This window comes from Marmota marmota, unplaced genomic scaffold (assembly GCF_001458135.2).
Source record: "Marmota marmota marmota unplaced genomic scaffold, marMar, whole genome shotgun sequence".
In the NCBI taxonomy this organism is placed as follows: Eukaryota; Metazoa; Chordata; class Mammalia; order Rodentia; family Sciuridae; genus Marmota; species Marmota marmota.
This window is the reverse complement of record NW_025999932.1, coordinates 34,779,490-34,794,843: the sequence shown is the minus strand read 5'-3', so window position 1 is coordinate 34,794,843 and position 15,354 is coordinate 34,779,490. Positions and strand designations below refer to the sequence as shown.

The window sequence follows — 15,354 nt, the reverse complement described above, 5'->3', positions numbered from 1 at the left end:
AAAGTATCCCCCCCAAAAAAAAATCTGGGGGAAAAATATAATTTATTTATTTGTACAGGCATGCATACATACATACATCGGATTGAACCTGGGGTTTTCTGAGCTCTATCCTCACCCTGCCCCTCCTCCTCCTTTTTTACTTTTTATTTTGAGACAGTCTCCATAAATTGCTCAGGCTCATCTTGAATTCCCAGTTCTTCTGATTTACCTTCCTGGAATTATAGGCATTCACCCCTGTTCTTGTCTAGTTTTAAATTTTTAAACGTAACCTCTTTTTTTTCTTTTCTTTTTTTGGTCGTGCTGAGGCTTGAACCCAGGGCCTTAAACATCTAAGCAAGGGCTCTACTACTGAACTGTTCCTACTCCTTCAACCTAATGTTTTAGGAACACATTCACTTTTATATAAATATAGAGACCCATGGAATGCAGTTTAAAGCCGATGAACTGCATTTGATTTTCAAAATAGCATATAGGATTTGGCAATACATGGAGCCAATTATATCATTGATAGTGTGAATAGTTGCCATTTACAAAATATTTAGCCTTTTGCTTGTTCTGTTCCTTAAAATTAACTTTTATGACTGATGTCTTGGTAGCAGAGTGGTTCAAACAAAGATTACTACTAAACGTAATTTTCATTTTTTGAAAAATGGGAAATTGTTTCTTTTTTCTTTATTTTTTGGTATTGGGGAATGAACCCAAGGGTGCTTTACAACTGGGGTACATTCTTAGCCCTTTTAAAAAGTTTTTGAGTCAAGGTCTTGCTAAATTGCCCAGGTTGACCTAGAACTTGTGATCCTCCTGCCTCAGTCTTCTGAGTCACTGGAATTACAGATGTGTTCCACCATGGCTGACATTTCATATTAGCTAAATGTTGGATATTCTTGATAACTTTCTAAATGCATGTATCATTTCTCATTAACTCAAGTTCAGAAATGAAGATTAGAATGAGAAATTTCAGTGGATCCAGAAGCTGTTAAATTTGGATAGGCCAAACTCCAAATTGATGCCAACCAGCCAGACAAAACTGAATGTATTCAGAATATTTGGAGTGAGTCTGACAAGCTCATGATAAACCCCATTTTTTTTTTTTTTTTTGGTACTGGGGATTGAACTCAGGGGCACTCAACCACTGAGCCATATCCCCGGACCTATCTTGTATTTTACTTAAAGACAGGGTCTCACTGAGTTACTTAGTGCCTTGCTTTTGTTGAGGCTGGCTTTGACCTTGCAATCTTCCTGTCTGAGCCTCCTGTGCTGCTGGGGTTACAGGCATGTGCCACTGCGACTGGCCCAACGTTTTATACAATAAAAACAGGGGTGTTGTGGTGCATGTCTGTAATCCCAGCTGCTCTGGAGTCTAAGGCTAGAGGATTGCAAGTTTGAGGCCAGCCTCAGCAATTTAGTGGCCCTATCTCAAAATAAAATAAATAAATAAAAATGGCTGGATATGGCTAAATGGTTCAATCCCCAGTACTCCTCCAGAAAAACCCAGAACTGTACTGTGATGTATCAAAAGGCTGGAATACTGATTTATTAAAACTTAGCCATTTTAGAAACAACAGGTGTTAAACTATTTTACTAGTATGTTTATACTTGTAGTAGACATTTTGTTTGAAAGATACCCTGCTGGGGGATGGGAGTCAGTTAAACAAAAATAGGTAGAAATGCCTACTGCTGTGAGATTTTATTAAATGTGTATGTTACCTTTCACATGGAAAAAACAGCTTTCAGAGCATACTAGATATCACACTTGGATCGTTGCTAATAAAGCCAGGCTAACCTAGTTAAGATCAGTAGGAAACAATAGGGAAGTGGCCAATCTGATTTTTTAAAAAACATTATTAATGTTTTGGATCCACCGAAGTTCAAAATTTTGGCCTGTCTTTGGTCTTTTCATTCTGTAAGTGGAGAGATATTATGTAAAACATCCTCATCCTCAACTCTCATCTCATCTTGGTTCTGATTTGGAAGGGGAAAAGTAGGGTCCTATATCGACTTCCCAGAGGAGAGGTAGAATCTAGTTTGTCGGCCTTTGGGGAGAACATTCCTTTCAGGATAGCTTTCTGACATTGTCAGGTTAGTTCTTTAATTCTTAGGGTGAAGAGATGTCTGCTTTCACAGAGGAGAAGTGCCACCTCTGAAGTGTCGTGTCTCATTGGTCTACACACAAGCACGCCTGATCTGGGAAATGTAGTTGTCTTCAGCAAGCCCTATTTCAGTCACACACGGAAATCCTGAGGCTGTCAACTTTTTCAGCGTGATTTGGCTCCAACATCTCTGTATAGATCTTTGAGATCTAAAAAGAAAAATTTTTTTTTTCCTGCCTTGATGTGTTTTCCCTCCTAGATGATATTTGTCTTAATTACAGTGTAATTCTTTACATGTCTTAAGTTACAGAACTGGTCCTAATGACATACCCTGTGACTGTAACAGCCATAGGAGTCCATCTGATTAAAGTGAAGCTGTGATGAGAGTGGAGTGGAAAGAGAGGGTGGCTTGTTTCTGGTTGTTGTTGCTCTCTTTTTAATTAGAACTTTATGCATTCTGGTCATTCTCTTTTATTTGATTAAAGGTGTTTCTTAGCTAAACAGGTTTTCCTCAATTGCTATTTCTTACATATCTGGAAAACAGGTCATGTTTGTGAATCTCTACTTTTATTACACTAGAAATTTGATTAAACATTTGATCTAAGAAAAAAATGTATATCTCTTTACAACCATGGTTACCCCATCTTGCAGTTGTTACAGTACTGTCTTGGCCCTGCTTGTAACTGCAGTAAATAGGCCAAAGAGGGCGATGAACCTTGTCAGTCATATTTGGGCCATATTTGGGTCATAAGCAAGACAGGAGCCTAAGAAAAGAAGAAGAGGAAAGCTTATTTGGATTATGGAGGTGGGGGCCTGGGTAACAATAGTGTTTTCGGTGGTCTGAAGAGTTAGTGAGTCCTGGTGGCACTGAGCTTTGCCTCCTTAGTGTTTCCCCTCTCTTTTCATATCAGTTTTCCTTTTTTAATCTAGAAAATTGGTGCTTTTCCTGTACCTTCGAAGCCTGCCATTCAAGTGGCAGAGTGAGAGGGTCTTTATCTTTGAGGGGCAGGAGCTGGGGGGGGGGATAGTGAAAAAACATTCTCCGCAGTATAGCTGAAAAGAAATGCATTTAGATTTCAAATGTAATTTGGACAGAGAAATTATAATTCAATCACCTAATTCCAAGGTTTGTAAATATTGTGTGTCCTTCAAAGCTTGAAAACAAAACACATAAATATTTGGGAATGGTCTGTACAAGTAAATGTCAAATACTTAAGACAGTTTGGTTGCTAGGAAGCAAGGTCAAAGGAAATGATTTGCATATGGTTTAACTAGAGACCTTATTTTGGCAAGATTCTTGAGATAGTAATAGTCAAAATATGGATTTTACTCTATTTTGATATGAAAAAAAGCACAGAAGCATAGACATAAATAGTATTAAGATAGGTGCTTTCAGTCACCATGATTTTTATAACACAGATGGTATAGCTTTATGGTCTTCACTCTGAAGCTTAATTTGCAGAATCATTGATTTGTCATACTGCTGAGAGCTCAGTTTCAGGTGTCAGTCCTTCTGTGCTTTGAATACTGGAGAAACCCAGCTACCTGAAGGCAAGAGTTAGTTACCTCATCTGTCTTTGGGAGCACCTTCTTAAAATGGGGTGGAATTGAGGAGGAAGGGAGCAGAGGGGAAATAGCAGAACTTGCAAATATCAACTGAGGTTGTTTGCCTACTTGGTACCAAGCTGGTTGCATCTCTAAACTTGAATGGAAAAGTTTTCTCACTGGATGGGTAGGCTGTCATGAAATTTACATGCAGTGAGTGTTGAAAGCTTCCTGTGGACCATTTTACTGTAATCTGTGACTGAATTGGCCTCTCTCCTTAAATCTTTTAGAATTTAATTTTCTCTTTAGTGGCCCATTATGGCATTTGCATACACTGAATGTGATGATTCCTATACTCTCTTCTGTTAACTGTGTTGTTTATTAGCAGTTTTTTTTTTTTTTTTAATTTGTGGAATTGGTGAAATAGAACGAATTCTGTAGGTACTAGATTTATATCACATACATTTGTATTAACATGAAGACTTTCAGATTATAATATAACATTGATTTTAAATGTTCAGCATTTGATATCATTACATTTTAGAAGAATTAACAAGATGGTTTCTGTTTTTTCTCTCCTGAAGTATTTGGTAATGTTAGGGAAATTTTATTAGGGTTAAAAATTCTGTCAATTTGGCATGCTTTGATGGCTTTGAGATATATATATTTCTTTAATTGATACTTCATCAGCTTTGACCACACTGACCTGTAGCAGTCTTCTTGTTGTTTTCTATTCCAGTAATCCTGGGATTCTTTTTTAAGGTGGTTTATATTTCTTGAAATGTCATTTTGACACCTTTGATGATCTGAGTTATACCAAGAGCATACTTGAAAAAAGAAAGCAGAAAGATTATTCATGTAAAAATTTAAAAGCATGATTATTACAAACTTCAAGAATTACCCTGCTTGCTTGAAGTGTGAGTGCACTTGGCTCTGTCCCTGATGCCATGGAATCAGAGACTGCCCTCCACGATGATACTAGCTTGGAATTCTCCCCATGCTACTTATTCAGAAAAAAATATTCTTAAAGTAATCTGTTCAGCTTAGTTGGGTTTTAAGCAAATTAATGAGTTGTTTGAATGTTAAAGTTTGTGCCATTGCCTTTCTAGTATGATTACAAAAGCTAAGGGTGGAGGGTGTGGGAGATACAGAATTAAATGGAGAGAATATTATATTGGTACAGATGTAGTTCATTATACTATAATGATTTTCTTCCACAGACTTTTCAGAAGGTGCATGTTTGAAGTTAGTCAACTTCTGAATTCATTAACCATTTGATTGCATGCCTTATAAATTACAGTTTTAAGAAAAAGTTTGAAAATAATGATTATTGTGCTATGTGGTATCATTCCACAATATAAAAGATCTTGAGTTACATTAAATGCTGACAGTATTTAAGAAGGACCCTATTTAATTTCTTCAGTGATGAAAGTATAAAGACATTTTAATCAAAGACAAGTTGTTAATGGTTATGGACTAACCATGGCTTTTACCTGAATTTTTAAAAAGAGGCAAGAAGGAAAAAAGGAAAACACTTTCAACTATGGAAATTGTGAGCTGAGATTGACTCTCTCTTTCTCCACGCCCCCCCCCCACCCATTTGTCTTTCAAATACTTCATTTTAAGTAGTATTGGTAAGAAGAAGAAAGAGGGAGAAATAAAAACTGTTATTTCAGATTCTAGGGTAATGCATCAGAGGGTTTGTTTTCATGATTAAATTCTTTGTGATCCTTCACTTGTTTGAATATGCCCCTGGGATTTGAAATGGAGAAATTCCTATTCCTCCTTAGTCACATGCCTTGTTAACTTTGATTCTGTGTGGCTTGCTGAGACTATTTCAGGGATTCACTTAAAAAAAATGACTTCCATTTACCAAATTTTCCCTTCTTGCCTTTTGGCCTTTTGCAGAAAAGCTCACCTCTCCTGAGGAGATGTCTCTGCTCCCCCAAGTTGCTGTCTTGTTCCTGTGGCCTAAAGTGAGTTAGCAGTTACCTTCTGCAGACCTGTGCAGGGCACATCATAGCAAGGGTCCACTGAATCAGAGCAAAATGATTTGTTAGATCACTTATATCATACAAATGAACTTGATTGTTCTTTAGAAAGCATACCCTTATAGGCCTAGAAAACTTAACTGAATGTTCTTTCAATCTTTTGGATTTATAGTTACTAATTCTGGCTGTAAATATATTAGTAGTATTTTGGTGTGGCCAAATATGGGGCATGACCTTTGACATCCTGCTTGGCTATGCCTGGGAATTTGACATTCTTCAGTTTAGATGGAATTCCCTTGTTTTGTTTCCTGTGATAGCATGGGGAAATACACATTTTGGCTCTTTCACCCAGAGGTGGAGCAAGACAGGAAGAAAGTAAAATTGAAATGCACAAAGTGGGTATTAATGACTTTATTTCAGCTGGGTGTGGTTAAATTGGCAAACTTTTATAGACATCTGAGACTATGAAAGTATTTAGTTAGTGCAAAACACTAAGAAGATGCTATAATCATACTTAGTTTTTATTTTCTTTGATCTAGATTCATTATTCTTTTTTTGACTAGTTAGACATTTTAGGGTCTTTGAACTGTTGCATTTAAGTACACATGGTGTTAATAACTAAAATCACTGTCATGTCTTTTTGTTGATTCTTTTTCTAGTCCTACATTCATCATCAACAGCTGAGAAAAGCTGCAAAAAGAAACTGGTTTGTATTTCTCCCTGAGAAAGGGTGATGTTTTGCTACTATTAACTAAAAGTTTACATCTGTGATTTTGTTTTCTAAATATAACCAGAACCACCATCAATAATTATCCCTATTGAATTACCATAGAACTCAAGTATTCAGAAGCAGAAATTGTTGAAGTCAGGGTTTTACAATATTTTCCTTTTAAAAGTCACAAGAGTTAGTGGGGTGTGGTGGCACAAGCCTGTAATCCCAGTGACTTGGGAGGCTGGGCAGGAGGATCACAAGTTTGAGGCCAGCTTAGGCAACCTAGTGAGACCTTATTTCAAAATAAAAATTAAAAAGGGTTGGGTAGAGCTCAGTGGTAGAACACCTTTAGGTTCAATCCTTAGTATCTCTCCCTCCATCATAAAAGTCAACTTTTGCTGTAAGTTCTTTAAACAGAAAACCACAACTCCCCCATCACCCCTAAATGCCCCATTAATAGGCTTGCTTTTTGTTTATTAAATTTTTAAATTTCCCATCTAAGGCTGATGTCCAGGGTAAGCTAGTCAAAATGTAGGTCTCAGGGAGTCTGTTTTTTGTTTGTTTATTTTGTTTTGCTTTGTTTGGTGCTAGGGATTGAACCCAGGGGTGCTTAGTCACCGAGCCACATCCCCAGCCCTTTTTATTTTTTGAAACAGGATTTCACTAAGTTGCTTGGAGTCTTGCTAGGTTGCTAAGGCTGGCTTTGAACTTTCAGTCCTCCTGCCTCAGCCTCCCAAGACACTGGGATTACATGCGTGTTCTACTGTGCTCAGAGATTGTTTTGTTCTCAGTTACCACCTAACTGTAGAGTGCCACATATGACTTCTGGGCCTTTTTTTTGGTGGTTGTAGGGATTGAACCCAGGGCCTTGTGCATTCGAGGCAAGCACTCTACCAACTGATATCCCCAGCCCGACTTGTGGGTCTTTGAAGGTACAAATATAAATGGCTCATATAAAAAGGGCGCTGCTTTTTCACCAACCTCTTCACACCCATCAACATTTTCATCTCCTCTTTGCTTTCCTTTTCATTTTTGGTCCCCTGATTTAAAACATGTGACTTGAATAAAATTCTCTAACCTATTAATGTAAATTAGGGGAAAAGTTTCTTTAAAGGTCATTTCTTGTTGCTGGTCTGACTTTTTTATTCACGACAACCGCATTGTATTTACTGCTGCCTTTGGAAATGGTCATTAAATTATTAATAGAACAGATCCCATTTGGAGATATTTGCAGGTAGATTTAACATCTGACAAGTTATCTATAGAATTCTCTTAAAGTGTTGCCATTCTCATTTGTTTCCTAGTTCATGGGTTTTGGCTCAAGGGCTTTTGAGTTTATTGAACTGTGTAGCAACAGGTATGAAGAGCCATAGGGTCTTAGTTTGAACCAATTTTAAAGCTTATCAGCTGATTTGCTTGGTTGACCATTTGATTTTTGATAATCTACAACCTCCATACTGTTACAAAATTTGTTTCTAGGACTGGGGACATAGCTCAGTAGTGGAGTGCTTGCCTAGTATCCACCAGGCCCTGGGTTCCATAATCAGCACGGGTGCAAACACATACAGACATGAATTATTTCTATATTGAGCCTGTGACTTCTAAAATGTCCCCCTCCTCCATCCCTGACTTGTTTCTTGTTCTAGGTTTGGGAGTTACATTAATTTAGCTTAATTTGCTTCCCTTTTAGGTACTTGTAGCTTATTCCCTAAATCCTTTTTTTTTCCCCTAGCTTACTAGCCCTAACTTACTAATAAAGCTCCTCAGAAGATTTAAATTTCTATACTTGACTATCATTGTCAAAATGTAGGATCCTATACTGAGACTTCTGGATGGTAAATGACCTACAGAGAATACAGGATTCCAGGCTTCTGGGAGAGTGGCTTGAGAAAGCCTGTGTTGGTTCTTGGTTGCTGTGTTGCATTTTTTTTTTTTTTTTTTTTTAAAGAGAGAGAGAGAAAGAGAGAGAATTTTTTTTTTTTAGAATTTTTTTTTTTTAAATGTTTATTTTTTAGTCTTCAGTAGACACACATCTTTGTTTGTATGTGGTGCTGAGGATCGAACCTGGGCCGAACGCATGCCAGGCGAGCTCGCTACCGCGTGAGCCATATCCCCAGCCCGGCTGTGTTGCATTTTGAGGTGAAAAGGTGCAAAAGAATTTAGGACTAGAGAATCCCGTGTTTTATTCCATTTTCTTTTTTTTTTTATACTGGGGATTGAACCCACTGGTGCTTAATCACCGAGCCACATACCTAGCCCTTTTAGTTTTTTATTTTGAGACAGAATCTCATTAAGTTGCATAGGGTCTCGCTAAGTTGTTGAGGCTGGTCTCGAATTTGTAATCCTTCTGCCTGAGCCTCCCCAGTTGCAGGGATTATAGGCGTGTTCTATTGTGCATGGCCTATATATTATTGTTATTTTATTATTTTTATTGATACTGGGGATTAAACCCAGGGGCACTTAACCTGAGACACATCCGCAGCTCTTTTTTTTTTATGTTTTATTTAGAGACAGGGTCTCCCTAAGTTGCATAGGGCTTTGCTAAATTGCTGAGGCTGGCCTTTAACTTGGCAATCCACCTGCCTTAGCCTCCAGAGCCACTGGAATTACAGGTGTGCACCACCATGCCCCACCCCGTGTTTTATTCTAACCAGTATTTGGAGGGTGGTGGTAAAGTGTTTTTATACTGGGAGTAAATATGCTACAAGCCACATTGAGCAGGGCTCACAAAGAGGAAATCCCTAAGAATTATTTAGGAGAGTGAACTAAATTGAAGCCACTCTGTGTATGTTAGCTTTTTAGCCAAAAATCTGTAAACATGTGTTTGTCTCTGTCTTATAATAATTTTGCTGACTTTGGTTTTGTTCTGGTAAGTAGGACCTTTGAAATGGTAGGGTTATCTGTAACATGTGATAACACATCTGATAGTTTGTATTAAGTGTAAATTTCTACTGAATCTGCATGTGGCCAATCCTTACCATTTTGTGACATGTAGTTAAACCATATTGACATTTGGGGAGAGGAACCACAAACTTATGCAGAAACTACAAGGTGCAAGGTAGGTAATCATTGTTATTTCAATATTGTTGTAGGTGTGCCTTATCCTTGCTGTTCTTATTGAACTAAATGCCTTTATCATTTTCATTGGTGAATCTTGAACTGTGTCCCCAGCCAGGCTGATTTAGCAAATTCTGCAACCTTTCTGCCATGTCTTTATAGAATGCTAAAATTATTAACTTTGAGACAGGTGGTGTTACTTGCCTTCACAGTTTGAAGGTTTTGTTTTCTTTTGTTGGTACTTCTTTTATTGATACTAGGGATTGACCCCAGGTACTTTACCACCGAGCTGCATCCGTATTTATTTTGAAACAGGGTCTAAGTTGCTCAGGTTCGCCTTAAATTTGTGATCCTGCTGCCCCAGCTTCCCAGATCACTGAGATTATAGGTGTGCTGCTACATTTTGAGGTTATTTTATTTTTGGCACCAGAGATTGAACCCAGGGGGTGCTTAGCCATCTAAGCCACATCTCTAGCCCTTTCTATTTTATTTTTTTATGTTGAGAATGGGTCTTTCTAAGTTTCTTAGGGTCTCACTAAGTTGCTGAGGCTGGCCTTGAGCTTGTGGTATTTCTGCCTCAGCTTCCTTGGCTGCTGGGATTACAGATTTTTGCCACTGTGCTTGGCTTAAAATTCTTAATTTTAATTTCTGGTCTACAGAATATGAGATCATGGACTAGAGAAGTCTGTGTTAGTATAAGGAGTTAAAATTCTCAGGGTAGTTTGTGTTTTGTGCTTGAATGACGGTGGGAGATGATGCTGCCTCTGTGTATTGTGTGAATAATTCCATAGACATTTTATATATTGGGACTTAAGAGGTTTGGTTCAGTCAAATCAGGCTCTGTGTAATTGGAATCTCCAAGGCTGAGGGCTCTCAGTTCCTGTAAACTATTTTAGAGGGCTGTGGGTGTAGCTCAATGGCATATCGCTCACTTAGCATAGGTAGTGCCTGGGCCTGGGTTTGATCCCTAGCACCAAAATAAATTTAAAAAAAAAAAAAAAGTTTAGGAAACAACCACTCTGGAAGTGCCTAAGCCAGTGCTGTCTGTGTGACTTCATCATGAGGTTTCTCCGGCTCTCTTTGAATTTGTCTCTAACCCGTCTGTCTGATCAGCTAATCTTTTTCATTCGTCTTCCACATTTTCCCTCCCAGTAGTTAATTTTTGCTCTCTGGAGGCAGCAACGTTCACAGTCATTGCCATTCTACATGGAAGCTATGTCTTTTGTGTTCCTTGGGGTGGAGTCAAGTGGGAAAGGAAGTCTAGTTCTGACTGAGTCACACATTATTGGTGATATATGTTTCAATCTCATGTCTCAGTTTCCCAACCTGAGTAATAAGTGGCCAGCCAGTCTAAGTGTATGCAAAGCGTGCTTGGAGATCCAGGACTAAAGGTCTAGTTAGATGTATTTTCTAGTACACCTGGAAGTTGTCCTTAAATCACCGGGGTGTTTCAAAGCCCATGTTAGGGTTATTTCTGAATTCTCAGAATTACCTCTAACACTTGCTTTTTATAGTGTCCTCAGGAGCCTCCGCCAGATCAGTAGTTTGGCAGTAAATATTTGGAATCTTTGGTTCTGTTTCTAGATTGCCAACCAGATAATTCATATTTAGATGGGTCAACATTAGTGCTGTACTAGCTTCCTCATTTGTAAAGTAGGCTTAATGATACTGCTGGGAAGTACCTGAAGGTCAAGTTGAGGTACTTTGAGCTAGAAGCTGTGTGATTATTGCCACATCACACATTTTTTTTTTTTTTTTTTAAAGAGAAAGTGAGAGAGAGAGAGAGAGAATTTTAATATTTATTTTTTAGTTTTTGGCGGACACAACATCTTTGTTTGTATGTGGTGCTGAGGATCGAACCCGGGCCGCACGCATGCCAGGCAAGCACACTACCGCTTGAGCCACATCCCCAGCCCTACACATTTTAGCATTGGCCAAAATACTTGGGCTTAAAATTCAGAGGATCTGAGAGTCTGGGGCTTTCATTTTTTATTTATGACTTCATGATTATATAGAATATTTTAAAGTAAAAACATAGGTCAGATCCAAAGAAAGAATCCAAGCACTTACCTAGAATGCTCTTTCCTTGTAATTCTTCAGCAGGTTTGATAAGGGCACTCTGGGAAGCTTGTGTTGTGGAAGAACTTATGATGGGATAGGGGAATACCTGGCACCATGGGGAAAACAGAATATAAGATAGTATGTAAGCTGGGTGCAGGTAGTACCTGCTGGTGATCTCAGCTACTTGGGAGGTTTAGGCAGGGATATTACTAGAATCCAGGAGTACGATCAACCTGGTCCGTAACATAATGAGAACCAATCTCAAAAAAAAAAAAAAAAAAAGGAAAAGGATGTAGACCGATTCCAGATATTGCAGTGGGATATATTTAGTTTGTAGCAATATGGGTAAGTTTTTCTTTATTTTTTGTTTTTTAACCAACAAATACTTAATAGAAGCATTAAGGTTTTTTTTTTTTTTGGTTTTTGATGAACCTTTATTTTGTTTATTTGTATGTGGTGCTGAGAATCTAACCCAGTGCCTCATACATGCTAGGCAAGTGCGCTACCACTGAGCTACAACCCCAGTCCTGCATTAAGGTTTTTCAAAGCAAGGGAGTTATAATAGCTTTAAAACAGTATTGATTGATTGTGGAGCTAGGACTTGAACCTAGTGCTTTGCATATGCTAGGAAAGTGTTCGCCACTGAATTACATCCCTGTTTTCCCAAATAGCTAATATTTATTATGTACTTGTTAGGTCAGGTATGGCTATAAATATTTTTTGTTTATTATTGGTAGTGGGCACTCAGTCACTGAGCCATATCCCCAGTCCTTTTTAAATTTTATTTTACTTTCTTATTTTATTTTGAGACAGGGTCTTGCTGAGCTGCTTAGGGCCTTGCTGAGTTCTGATGTTGGCTTTGAACTCACAATCCTCCTGCCTCAGTCTCCTGAATCTGGGATTAAAGGCATGCACCACTATGCTTTGCCTTTTATGTATTGTTTAAACTCATAAACATGTAAGGGAGCTATTGTTACTTTCCCCAATATGTAGATGAGGAAACTGAAACACAAAGTTAAGCAGTTGGTCCAGTGTCAAGTGATAAATGATGAAACTGAGATGGCAGTGGATTTTTGTCCAAGTCTTTGACTCTTATTTTTTTATTTTTTGTAGTCTCTGACTTTAACCACTTTGTTACTCAATCAAAGGAAATAATTATGTTTGGAATCTTGGACTTAACTAGGACTTAAGTTAAAATTGGGAAAAAAATATTATTTTTGTACTGGGGATTGAACTCAGGGGCACTTGACCACTGAGCCACATCCCGCCCTATTTTGTATTTTATTTAGACACAGAGGCTCACTGAGTTGCTAAGTGCCTCACTTTTGTTTAGGCTGTCTTTAAACTTGTGATCCTTCTGCCTCAGCCTCCCAAGCTGCTAGGATTACAGGCTTGTGCAACCGTGCCCGCCAGGAAACATTTTTGATTGTCATAACTTGTTTGAGGTAGGGGGTTTCTTCTGGCATGTAGTGATTAGAGATGGGGAATATTGCTAAACATTCTACATCGCACAGGACTGACCTATGAACAAAAAATTATCTGGTCCTAAATATCAAAGGTATTGAGGTTGAAACTGGGTTTGGTGTTGCATACCTGTAATCCCAGTGACTGGAGGCTAAAGTAGAAGGATTACAAATTCAAAGCCATCTCAGCACCTTAGCCAGGCCCTACCTAACCAGTTTAGTGAGACCCTGCCTCAAAATAAAAATGAATGAATGAATGAATGAATGAAAAGGGTTGCAGATGTGACTCAGTCATCTGTAGTAAAATCCTTCTATTTATTGTTTACTGAGTGACTTCAAACACTTGGCAACAACTTAAAAAAATAAGTAAGAGAATTCCAAATTTGTTACTATTTTGTTTACTGCATCTAAAACCAGAGGAATAAGTGGGGCCTTAGGCTGTTGGCATAGGACTCTGGGAGAGCCGGGCAGGGTTAGAATGTTAAGAGAGTCAGGATGCCTATTCCATCAGCCAAGAGGCAGTGAACCTTCTTGAAGAGATGGCAGAGATGCCTCTCCTCTCCTACCTGCTTGAACCTTTTACATATTCCTGCTTTTTCTTGTTCTGGCTACTGCTTTGAATTTATTGTGTGGTAAGTTACCTCCTCTGTCCTCCAATCCTCATGTCCCAGCTGAGAGAGTAAAAAAATCTTTCTGGAAATAAACATTTGGTGGTATAGCCACAGATGATATTCTTAACTTTGCTATCAGTTCCGTTTGGTAGCTTCTGCACCAGTAATAAATCTTTTGCCAGGAGGGTTTCTTATGAAATATGATGTATAACATTCACGTTAGTTTTAAAAGAGCAGTTGCCCAAGTTCTTCAATTGCTTTCTTTTAGATCAACTTTCCCTTACCATTCCCATCTCCACTTTAGGTGAGATTGTGGAGATGCTTACCTGGGTGGTGCTTGTGGTCATGAAGGTCCTCCATGCCCTTCTACGGTTCCCTGTCCCCCTATCTGCTTCCATTTTGAGTTACTCTCGGGACATTGCCATTTCTCATATTTCCATTTCAAAACTTCCCTGGAAGTTTCTTGTGCTTCTGTGTCCTCATGCTCACATGCTGTGGAGTTTGCTTCACTTCTCATCACTGTTATAAGAGGGCTTGTGTTTACTAATAATATCATGACAGCCTTCTGGAGATCTGGGGTCTCCCAGGTGTGTGTTGGCAAAGCAGGCCTGTCCTCACACCTGTACCCAGTGAGCTGCTCCTGCCTTCCTGGGGCACCCCTGCCCCCACACCTCTTTTGCATCTGCCTCCTCCAGGAAGGCTGTCTTGATCTCTTCCCCAGGTGAATTGACCTCTCTGCTCTTTGGTTCTCCGGAAAACCATGCTTTACTACCTTGGGACTTTTCTAGGGTTAGTTCTTGGCCCTGTCTCTCATTTGGACTGCATGCTCTTTTTTTTTTTTTTTTTGTACCTGGGATTAAAACCAGGGGTGCTTAACTACTGAGCCACATCCCCAGGCATTTAAAAAATATTTTTAGAGACAGGGTCTCACTGAGTTGCTTAGAGCCTTGCTAAGTTGCTGAGGCTGGCTTTGAACTCATGATCCTCCTGCCTTAGCCTCCAGATCCAGTGGGATTCCAGCTGTGTGCCACTGCACCAGGCTGGTCTGCATGATTTTTTTTTTTTTTTTTTGTGGTGCTGGGGATTGAACCCAGGGCCTTGTGCATGTGAGGCAAGCATCTACTACCTGAGCTATATCCCCAGCCCTGGATGGCATGCTGTTTAGGACAGAATTCTATTTACTTCTCTTTCCTGGTCCTGGAAGCACCTGAATATAGTTCCTTATGTATAATGGGCAGAAAACAGACATTTAGAATACAACAAATCAGCTGGGCATGAGAGCACACACCTGTAATCCCAGCAATTTAGTGAGGCTATGTTTTAAAATAAAAAATAGAAAGAACTTGGCATGTAGCTCTGTGGAAAGTGTCCCTGAGTTTAATCCCCAGTACCAAAAATATAAAAAATATAAAAATTAAATATAACAACTGAGTTTTTTTTTTTTACCCTCCCCCCCGTTTAAGTTCATGATCCCCCTTTTCCCTTCCCCTTTTCCCACTGGTCCTTGCTTCCCCTCTTCCATTCTCCTTTCTCTACTTTATTAGACTTCCTTTCACTTGTCCAATAATTAATATTTATAAACCTCAGTTTTTTGATGGGAAATAATAATTTGTTTCATATTATGTCTTTTTAATCTCATTTTATGTTGATATTTATGAGTTTTTATCTCAATGATGATGATAAAGGTTCTTATTTGGTTTGGCGTCATTTTTCTTGTGCAACCTTTAAATTGCTAGGCCCTTAAATTATTTGGTTTATTGCCATTATTGTACTAAAGTAACCCTAATCCTATTCTTTTTGTTAAATTTAGAAAAAGAAACTTTT

The 15,354-nt window shown here is 38.6% G+C and overlaps 1 protein-coding gene across 1 annotated transcript in view; it reads left to right on the top strand.

Moving 5' to 3' along the window:
- Foxo1 (forkhead box O1) overlaps positions 1-15,354 on the top strand; it is a 91,308-nt gene that overhangs the window by 7,784 nt on the left and 68,170 nt on the right. The gene's annotated exons all lie outside the window — the stretch shown is intronic.